Genomic DNA, 9274 nt, shown 5'->3' on the forward strand with positions numbered 1-9274 from the left:
TGAGTATTGAAGATTTCTATTGCAAAAATGTTTTAAAAAATAAGACTTTTTAAGAGATGGTGGCAATTTTCACAATCAAGACATACTGTAGTACTATATTAAAACTCGTTATCTGCATTAAATGGTTTTTACAGTAAATAAAGAGATAATCTTTAAGACAGGACTTTCTGTATGAAATGTGTAGAAAAACTATATGAAAATCAAAGAGAAATACAAGTTACATTGTTATGAACACCTCCTCATGTACAGTAGAAGTAAATAATTTGGCAGAGAAGCTGACTTAAACTTGCTCAGAGAAAGAAACGCTGTTGCTGTCAATCATTGTTTACTTGCATTCAGTTTAATGGTGAGGAGATTGATGGAATAAGCCCATTGATAGGAGGTTGGCAAGGGAATGCCATGCTTCCTTGTAAGATTTTTTTTAGTATTTTCAAAATACACTATTTTATTTCGATACATGTGTGGCTGCTGTATTTTGTAGTTTATTTTGATACACTTAAAATGTAATCTATCTATCTATCTATCTATCTATCTACCTTTCTGTCTGTTTGTCTGTCTGTCTGTCTGTCTGTCTGTCTGTCTGTCTGTCTAATCACTTGTCATACCAGCCGAGGCATGAGCAGACTGTCTCAATCGGTTCCCCAAGTGACCTATAGGAGGCGGCGTTTCTACACTTAGTCAAAAGTAAGCGCTCTTTTTGGCCTGAGTCCTGCTTTGTTCAGCGTCCGTCGTATGTCACCCAAAGGGGATTTATGGAGCGCTCGGAGGAAGACAAGTCCAATATATGAGACACCTCGTATAACAGCATTCTCCATTTGAACAATTAAGGGCACAATGCGGTCTAAAAAAGATGCACTTGGTATATGACAGGCACGCTCGCACACGCCACCGCTACTATCTCCAGCTGGAATGATACTGCACAAAAGCCCCGAACACTGACTCTATTGACTGCTCATCGGTGGCGTAACTCAATCGGGGTAAGAATGCGGACGGGCGGTGGGATGGGGGCGAGATATGGAGAGACGGGTAGGGCTCTCATTTGTCAGGCCGCAGTGCATCAGTGGAGCGTGAACGGCACACACAAACCATGAGGGCTCGGCCCCGACACCCTGCACCCGCTGTCAGGGTGCCGTCACAGTCCCGGCCCCAGGCATGGGGGAGGGTTAAGAGCCAAGGCCACTGGGAGAGTTAATGATGCCTGACCGGAGGGACACACACACACACCTGCTTGATGTCTTCCACTGTGCGTCGCTCCTTCAGATGGGAAGATCCTGTTCGGGATACTGCTGATGTGGCCTGTGCTGAGTTTTGGCTTTTGCTGCAATGTCTCAGGTTGTGCTCACTGAGTAAGAGGGATCCGTGAAACTGCAAAAAAAAAGGGGGGGAAAGGAAGTTTAGGATACTGCAAATCAACTGCAGTGTATTGTATGGCAAGAGAAAAACTAAAACATGTAAAAAGAGAACTCAAACAGGTTAAAATTTGGCCTAATAAATGCTGTTAGTGATGGGTTAGCAGGCTGAAAAGTTGAAAATGTGAATACATTGCTTTTTTTATATTACATTCCAACATGTAAAACAATATATAAAAGGTGAAAATTATGCCTTGTGGACATGCGCTAACATGCTGGAAAGTTGAAAATGTGAATAAATTACTTCATTTAGAATTAGTGCAAATATGTAAACATAAATGAAAAAGGTGACAATTAGGCCTGGTTGAAGCTGCACGTTAGCAGTGCTATCAGACCGCAAAGCTGAAAATGTGAATAAATTGCTTAATTTATGAACATACACTTTTTGGATAGAGTTGTATATAAATTTACAAGGTAAATATAAATGTAAATATAAATTTACAAGGTATATATATATATATATAGATAGATAGATAGATAGATAGATAGATAGATAGTCACTGGTTCGAGCCTCGGCTGGGTCAGTTGTTGGCATGTTCTCACTGTGTTCACTTGGGTTTCCTCTGGGTGCTCTGGTTTCCCCCACAAGTCCAAAAACATGTGATATAGGTAAACTGGGTAAGCTCAATTGTAGTGTATGTGTGCGAATGAGTGTGTATGGATGTGTCCCAGTGATGGGTTGTAGTTAGAAAGGCATTTGCTGCATAAAACATATGCTGCATAAGTTGGCGTTTCATTCCACTGTGGTGACCCCAGATTAATTAAGGCAGTGGTTCTCAAACGTTTTTCATCAAGTACCACCTCAGAAAAAAATTGTCTCTCCAAGTACCACCAAAATGAGAAGTATTGAAGTACAGTAGCGCAGTACGCCCAGTAAAGCAGCTACAACTCTACACAATTAAAAAACGTGGCAGATTACATCAGAAATATAGGCTATATGTCATATATGACATATTAAAATCATCATTTTTGATAAATTTTGAAATGTGTGTAGCATGTACATGACATATTTCATTCCTCCGCGTACCACTAGAAGGAAGCCTGCGTACCACTATTGGTACACGTACCACAGTTTGAGAACCACTGAATTAAGAGACTAAGCTGAAAAAAAAATAATGAATGATGCTACACATATTATCGGTGCACTAACATGTTGCATTGTTTTATCATACTTTTGTATAGGCTTAATAAATAAATAATGTTAAGGTAAACTACTCACCCTTTGTTTCGAAGATCAGTCTGACTTCATACAAGAACCGCACAGCCTACACTCAAATGCTTTATGTAACTATCAGGCCAATTCAAGATGTTAAATGTAGGCAAGTTCAAGATACTCAATGTTGTGTTTGTGTTGCGTATAGAAACGCAGTTTACACCTAGCAGAGGCATTTTAAGTGTGAAATCAAAGCAAGGTGTAAGCTAATGGCTTTCTTATTAATCTCAGCCATAGCTGCTTGACCACAACGTCTGTTAAAAGTAAAGATTAAAGTAAATATTCAAGGTTGTAACCCTAAATTCACGGTTTGGTTTACAAAGACGCTGAACACATGCATTTTATGATGGAAATCAGTACACTGGAGATAAATAAAACTTAATCTGGTGTTAGCAATTTAGCCATTTTGTTAACTTCACACACATTTTCACAATGCAACCCCTCCCTCTGAATGCATGTCAGCCATCTTATAATTAACAGGCGGGTTGTTTCTGATTGGCAAAGACTACAAAAACAAATCATGACAATTTTGTATTACACCAAACAACCTGTTAGCATTCCCATTCTCAGTAGTACTTTGACTGTAATACCCAATAACATTGAAGATTGAAGTAAATGCACAATGCTGCAGTCCTAAATTTGCATTATTTTAGTATAATAAGTCAACTCACACCTGCCAGAAGCATCTTAGGTGGGAAATAACAATAAATGTGTGAAGAAATTTAGTGTTAGCAATTAGCCATTTTACTAAACACCATTTCTCAATGTGTATTTCATTAACAATCATGTTGTTTCTGATTAGTTGTTGTTTTTTTGAGAGGATAAGAAACATAACAGAAGTTTGTTTACATAATTGCTCAACTTTTAGATTAGAAACAATGCTTTGTGTTATCTACTAGCAGGGGCTAACATAACCATGCTAACATATGCTAAATAGCCGCAGGGATATATTTATTTATTACTTCTGTGATATCTCTCAGGTGGCTTGAATAATTCTTTGTGTGTTATGGAAGACATTTAGAGGGACAGAGAGGTCTCTTCTTGTGCTCTTCTGCTGTGTTTACAGTGGACTGGATTCAGGTTGGATCCAGACTGACCGCAGCACGGATCCCTTCTCGCTGGAATATCACCCAAAGCGGACATAATTACCGGCCAGCTGGGTTGGGGTTTTTGAAGCATGCATAAATATACAGCGCCTCGGTGAAATTGACGTTCTGTGGGTCATCCACCTATAAATCATGTAAAACACACACTAACCGCCACATGCTGGACTGCGGTGGCTCACGCTGGTGGGAGTTTGTTGAGGGATTTTGTTGGAAGTGAAGAGTTTGGTTGTGGATCACACATGAGGATGCATTCAATTTTCAGCTCGAGAAATGCAGTAAAATAATAAAAAAGCAAGAGAAAGTTGTTATTGAAAGCAATTGCCATTAAATTAATTTTAGAAACTTAAAGGGCACCTATTTTACCCCTTTTTTAAGATTTAAGATAAGTCTTTTGTGTCTCCAGAATGTGTCTGTAAAGTTTCAGCTCAAAACACCCATCTGATTATTTATACCTTTCAGAATTTTCTGCTCTGAACACAATATAGGAGCTGCTTTTGTTGCCTTTGCCTTTAATGCTAGTTCTCCCCGTCCACGATTCCCACATACCTGTCAGAGTGTGCCGCCTCAATCTCCGCCTCGGCTGCGTCAGATAAACAGCACAGTGACAGACATGAAGGAAGCAGATGTAGTGATAAAGTAATGACGATAAAATCGCTGTAATTCATTACAAACATGCGCTGGTTTAAAAATGTTTTAAACTTGTAAAACTCATTCTTGATCACATTTGATGATGATTGATGATCACAGAAAGCTGAACAGATCTTGTAATCCCAGTTGCTTTGCACACGTCCTGTCTTGTTGATATGATTATTCGCGTCACTACGGAGACATGTTATTACAGAGATGTGGATCTATTCGGTGGGTGGGGAAACAGCACTCCTATGTCACGTTGCAGTGAGCCTCAAAATGGGAGCGATTTGGATCTTATTTTAACATCAAGAAATTAAAAAAAAAGTGACTTATCGTTTTTATATCACTCCAATATACTGTGGACACACTATACCTACACACAGTTCTGTCCAAACAGACGATTTTTATCATTGGTGTCCTTTAAAAAATTGTTTACCAATGTATTTTCATATCTGAAACCAATAATTTCAATAGCCATAGGGAAGACTTTGTGGGAGCAAAAAATTCCCCAAACCGATTTCATTACAGATTCACTACATTGGCCATAAGAAAAATGCATGTTTTGAAAGTGAATTTTGAGTCAGCTGTGCTTCATTTATAACTATTAACTTTTTTGGACTATTTAGATTAAGCTTACATAACCTAAGTAATAGTAGTTTGGCTAAGTAGTATAGTTTGGCTGGTTTGGATTTATTAAAATAATCTCTGGTGCAATTTCTCTGATAAATCCCATGCCCACTAGGTTGATTTTCACTTACACTGTTTACTGTTATTTTTTTAATACCTCGTGACTAAACAAAGGGAGCCAATGTGAGCATCAATGTACATCAATGCACAAAACGATAGCCATAAAAGAGTTATTTAAAAATATAGGCTGCTTCTGAAATCGCATACTTCCATATTATATATACAGTAAGTACCCGGATAACCTACTACCTTCCCGCAACATTCTGAAGTGTGCATCCGATGGATGCTACGCTATTCCATGATGCACTACGAGAAAATTCAGGAATGTGAGTAAGGCACAACTGATGTGTGTACGTCACATGATCATGACAAAATGGCGGATGTAGTACATCCAAGTTCCTTTTATGCTGTATAGAACGGACTTTCTAGCGGTTGTGTTGTAAATTCCAATTGAAAAGCAGTACTTATAGTAGGCATATTCAGACTAAACCTTAATGAAGAAGATGCACAGAGGCAGGAATAACATGGAGCTGCTTGTTTCATTGGTACAACAAACGCGACAGCATACTACAAAAGTGTTGATAAGGGAGTTGTTACGGAGAGGAATTGCAGATCAAATAGGATTTATTGGTGAGTTTTACTTCATTTTTTATGGTTAATATTCATTAAGCGCCATCTAACGTGAGGAAGGGATTTTGCATGTTCGAGTAAAAATCGCTTGGTTATGAATGTTGAAAAAATGATTGCGAAAAACACTGACGATAAGCATGAGCGAAAATAGTTCAGGTGTGCACAAGCCTCTAGTGCAGTTCACTGAAATAAGTGTGAACGCCGCCATCTAAATTCTCATGTGCACCAAACATGTGTACTAAGATCGCAGAAAGATTGTCTCGGCCCGTTTTCAAACAAACTCTGAAGTGGGTTGACTAATATAAGGATATTTACAAGATTTTTCACAAGATTTGGTAATAAAAGAATGCTCAAACAAAGTTTTTCCATATTTTAGGAGTTACATTGTTCATTACACTTTAACACTGGCAGTTATATATACTGTATATATTTGCTGCAGATCCTTGTTGGTGTGCAACTGAGGAATTCCTGGCACATTCTTCAGGACTTCTCGGCTAATAAAAATACCATCATATCTACACACTTCCAACAAGCACGTTCAGACCCACATGAAACAATGTTTTGGATGTGTGTTGAATTCCATGACAAAATATCCATCATAAAAGCTTTTTTTATCTTTAGTTACGGTCTTTTAAAAGGACAGCATGAACAACAAACAAACCAGGAAAGAGTGTATTAATGGACTCAATGTACAGTGCCCAGCATAAATAAGTACACCCTTCACAGAGCTCTGTTTTAAATGAATATTTCCTGTAGGATGCTACAAAAAAAAAAAAAGATTCTGTTGCTTGTTCAAACTACTTATTTAAAATGAGATGAATCAAAACAATTCACGATTGAGTATTTTGGGGGACAACTTATTTGTTTAATGTTCAATCCATTATGTTAACTTAACATTTTTTCTTTTAGCGTAGACAATATTATACTGGTTACTCACTGAAGCTAAGCAGGGCTGAGCCTGTCAATACATGGATGGGAGACCACATGGGAAAACTAGGTTGCTGTTGGAAGTGGTGTTAGTGAGGCTAGAAGGGGACGCTCAACCTGCGGTCTGTGTGAGTCCTAATGCCCCAGTATAATAAAGCAGACACCATCTTGTCAGCCGTCTTTCGGAAAAGACAATAAAACCACCCTGACTCTCTGGGGTTATTAAACATCCCACGACACTTCCCGTAAAGAGTAGGGGTGTAACCCCAGTGTCTTGGCCAAATTCCCTTCATTGGCCCTTACCAATCATCACCATCCACCGAATTGACTATCACTGTCTCTCCACTCCACCAAGAGCTGGTGTGTGGTAAGCGCACTGGCACCATTGTCCTGTGGCTGCCGTCGCATCATCCAAGTAGATAAAAACTTTTAAAGAGGAAAAAAAAGTGGAACATGAAATCTAAATTTTAGTTGTGTATTTTTCACAGATTTTCATGCAATACTTAGTCTCAATTTAAAAACAGAGTCTTAAGGTATTTGCTCAGGGTTAACCATGGCATACTTCCGAGGTTTTCACCACAGTGTCGGCAGACGTCTTCCTGCCATTTATTGAAAAAAGTTCAGCGAAATTCAGATGAGAAACACAGAAGAAATCATTTTTGCAGCACAAAATAATTTTTTATTATGCTCAATATACATATTTTTTAAATCTGTAAAAGTATATAAGTAAAATTTTATACTGTTGTGATTACTGTCTTCTAGGCTAAAAGATGGAACCATTTTGCAAGGATGTAAAAAACACAGCGAATGCTAGCCAGTGTTGAGGAAAACACACCACAACGGGGCTAGTTGTAACAGGGTGTTACAAATACGTCACCCACTGTTGGACACCAATTAAACTAACAAAATCATTGTTGAATTTTAAGTGTAATGTTGAGAACTTTTTATATACATTTTTAAATAGAAAAATACATTTTATTGCTAATACTGCAAATAAATGCATTGTATAATAATAGATAATGATGCAAATAAATCCAAATGTGTTTATCCAATAGATACATAAATAAACATGCTGTGTTACATAAAATAAAAAACTGAGATAAATGCTGATGAAATACACCATTTAAAGTGAAGTGAATTTAAATTAATTGTGTAAAATCTGACTTTATAAGCATGTGCTACAACTAACCTCCTGTCTGTTACATCTTGCCCCATAGGAGGGGCAAATAGAAAAATTTTAACTCCTGACACTTTTGGCAATACTGCACAGAAACCATAGGTCTGGTGATCACACCATCAGTGTTCATTTGTAGAGGAGGTTTGTTTGTTGTTGGTTGAAAATATGGTTTATTTAACTCCATTACTTTGTTCATTATTTGGCCAAAACCAAAAAGTGTTTCTTTGTGCCCCGCTCTCCCCTATTCACTGAGAAATGGCTAAAAACATTCATATCAAAATGTATGCTGAGCACTGTATGTTTTCAGTTGTTGTGATTGACAATCAGGGTTATTCCACCAAATATGACCCTCTTTCTCTGAGAAATCTGCTTACACTTTATATTACTATGTTCTTCTTTTTTTGTTGTTGGTCGGGATCATTATTTTTTTTTATTCCTCCAAGTGTGAACACATCCTAATTGCAATGGTGATTCATAACACAGATGCTTAAATGTCGCAGCATTTACTTAAAAAACACGCCGGCTGCTGGATGGAAACCACCGCACGGATTACCACCGACGGGGTTTACACAGGGACACTTCGAAGGGACTTTTTCAGCCTGTCGACTTACAGATGTATTTAGTTACGTGCCAAAAACGCGAGCATGAGACAGAATAATAATCAGCCAAAGGTTCCAGCCGAGGTCATTCCTCAAATATAAACCTCACGCAAATAAGCCAGCGCGTTATTCACCAAACGCACAGCACATGGAGAAGCGGGTGAGATCATGTTTCCCCCAAAGTCCTTAGCACCTGCCAGCCTTCACACTTTACCCCTCGCTCCCCATCCCAACGCCATTAAGCTATGGGAAGCCATTGATTGTCGCCCTGGTTCTAAAACACTGGTGGCAATTAAAGAGTCTCGTGCTGCGTCCATGCCTTAGGCGACTCATTGCCATTCAGCGTCCAGCAGGACCATCAGACCCCGGTGCGGCCAATACTTCTCTCCTCCTGACCAACTCTTTGATTAATGCTAATTTCTCAGTGGACGGCAGGGCTGTAATCCCGCTCGCTAATTACCGGCTCGTTATGGGGCCAGGCGTGGTTCGGGCCCTCCATCACCCTGGGCTTTGTTAGCTCCGCTTTAGCCGTGGCCAAGGGAGGTGTGGATGCCTCCATGCCTATTCATGTATCACATTAGAGGGCTGGACTCGATACTGGACTCCTCTGAGGGGTATTATTCAAGTAATGTGCGATACACTGACCAGAAACTGGGTAATTTATCCAATGAGGGATGCCCAAGTCCTGAAGCATGCAGCCATTTGGCAGAGGGCTGCGGTTGTGTGTTATGTGTTAACCAAAATGTAGATGAAATGATGGAAACTGCTTGTCTACTTATGTTGAGTCATACACAGTCTGTAAGTAGTTGTTATATTAAATACACCCTAAAACAAAGCACTCATTTCAAGGATAATTACCTGATAAAAAAAATTAACAAGAAGTATTGATTTGAGCT

The 9274-nt window shown here is 38.9% G+C and overlaps 1 long non-coding RNA gene across 1 annotated transcript; it reads right to left on the reverse strand.

Moving 5' to 3' along the window:
- Positions 1-601: 601 nt before the first annotated feature.
- On the reverse strand, positions 602-3068 carry LOC147831544 (uncharacterized). Its single transcript, XR_015521870.1, has 2 exons — positions 2629-3068; positions 602-1365 (listed from the first exon to the last, which is right to left on the reverse strand). It is a non-coding gene; the product is annotated as an uncharacterized LOC147831544 (long non-coding RNA).
- Between the last annotated feature and the right edge of the window lie 6206 nt (positions 3069-9274).

This window comes from Danio rerio, chromosome 22 (genome assembly GCF_052040795.2).
Source record: "Danio rerio strain M-AB ecotype USA chromosome 22, GRCz13ab, whole genome shotgun sequence".
NCBI classification, from domain to species: domain Eukaryota; kingdom Metazoa; phylum Chordata; class Actinopteri; order Cypriniformes; family Danionidae; genus Danio; species Danio rerio.